This window comes from Arvicola amphibius, chromosome 1, assembly GCF_903992535.2.
Source record: "Arvicola amphibius chromosome 1, mArvAmp1.2, whole genome shotgun sequence".
NCBI classification, from domain to species: domain Eukaryota; kingdom Metazoa; phylum Chordata; class Mammalia; order Rodentia; family Cricetidae; genus Arvicola; species Arvicola amphibius.
The window spans coordinates 141010319-141012009 of NC_052047.1; the positions used below are offsets into that span (position 1 = coordinate 141010319).

Below are 1691 nucleotides of genomic sequence, written 5' to 3' on the forward strand. Positions count from 1 at the left end.
TTTGAGCCTGTCCTAGAACTCGAGCTGTAGACCAGGCTGGCCTCAAATTCACAGCGATCCACCTGTCTCTGCCTCCAGAGAGCTGGGATTAAAGGCGTGCACCACCACCACCCGGCTATTATTGAGGCTTTTTTATGTGACAGGGTCTCTCACTGAACCTGGAGCTCAGGGAGGCTACCTGCACTTTCCAGCCCCGGGTTACAGGTTTATGTGGGTGCGAGGAATTGAGCTCAACAGGTCCTTACTCTCACACAGCAAGCTCTTCTTTACCCTCGGAGCCATCTCTCCAATGCCTTTATGGGTTTTCAAGATCTGATTATTTCTTTGTTACTCTCAAAGATTCTTATTTCTGCCTGGACTTAGAAGCAGCAGCTCCCAGTGAGGACAGCCTCTGTCTGTCTTTTGTCAATCTGTTCCTGGCATTTTTCTTTGGCTTCCTTCATTCTCTTGGCCAAAATTTTAGCACATTACGCAGCCTCCACCTTATCTTTCTTAGTGAGCTGTTTCCTGGGAGAAATGTGGCGGCATCTCTGTCTCAGGAACATGGAATAACGGGACACTGAGTCTTGGGTGCTTCGGTCCTGGGCTTCTTACCCTCTCGAAGGGCTTTCTGAAGACATATCGCCAGACATCATCTTTAGAGAAATGGAAAAGCTTTCCGATTCTTCTAGCTTCTTCCAGCCCCAGCTGCCAAGGCATGGTACCTACCTGTCAGTCCAGGAGAACCCCTCGCCTCCTCTTCCTTCCTCTCCTTTTTATTCACCTTCTTCCTCTTTAAAACAATAACCACATAACCACAGTAAGAACATTCAGATTAGCACAGTGAATACCCAAACAGACTTGTACTTCCCGTTCAGTTTTCCTTGGTCGACAACGCAAGAACAGCCCGTACTCAACAGCAGGCACACCCTGCCGTGAGTCAAGAAGTCTTGCTTCATGGGAAAACCTTGCTTGTTGTTCCCGCCACTGATTGGGACCACATAACCCATCCACTCTTCACCCAGAGCATCAGCAACTACTTTTGTGGTCATGTGCTTCTCATAGACAGTATGAAGTTTCCATTTTCCGTTCATCTCAGCGAGTTTCTGACAGCCAGCGTCTGGGATGCTTATACTCTGCTTCATAGACTGCCATAAGAAAAAAGAGCCTCTATGGGCATTTTTAAAGTAAACTTCTAGCTTAGTTTGTTTTTCTATTGTCCTTTCCCTCCTATTTCATGAATTTTGTCCTATAGTTATTAACTCCTCCTTTCATCTCATTTGAGTTTGGTTTGTTATTTGTCTAAGTTCCTAAAATAGACACAAAATAATCCTTGAGCGTATCAACAGCTCTGCCCCAAAGGTATCTTGTTTTTCTACGGGCTAAAAAAATGATAGATTTGATAGAAGGTCAGGCATGGTGGTACTCACCTTTAATCCCAGAACTTGGGAAGCAGAGGCGGGCAGATCTCTGTGAGCTTGAGGCCAGCCCCGTCTACATAGTAAGTTCCAGGACAGATGGAACTATGTAGAGACCTTGTCTCAATACGTGTGTGTGTGTGTGTGTGTGTGTGTGTGTGTTTGTGTGTGTCTGTGTTCCCACTAGCTCACACTCACTGTATGTGGTACTGTGCTGCAGAACATGTTCATATAGATGCACAATGCTCCTCAAACACCCTCTCCGGAGCTCTCCCCTCCCCTTTCCCAGCTCTC

At 46.5% G+C, this 1691-nt stretch overlaps 1 pseudogene; it reads right to left on the reverse strand.

Annotated features, from left to right (window-relative positions):
* Positions 1–359: 359 nt before the first annotated feature.
* LOC119827854 lies at positions 360–1124 on the reverse strand (annotated as a pseudogene).
* Positions 1125–1691: the final 567 nt, after the last annotated feature.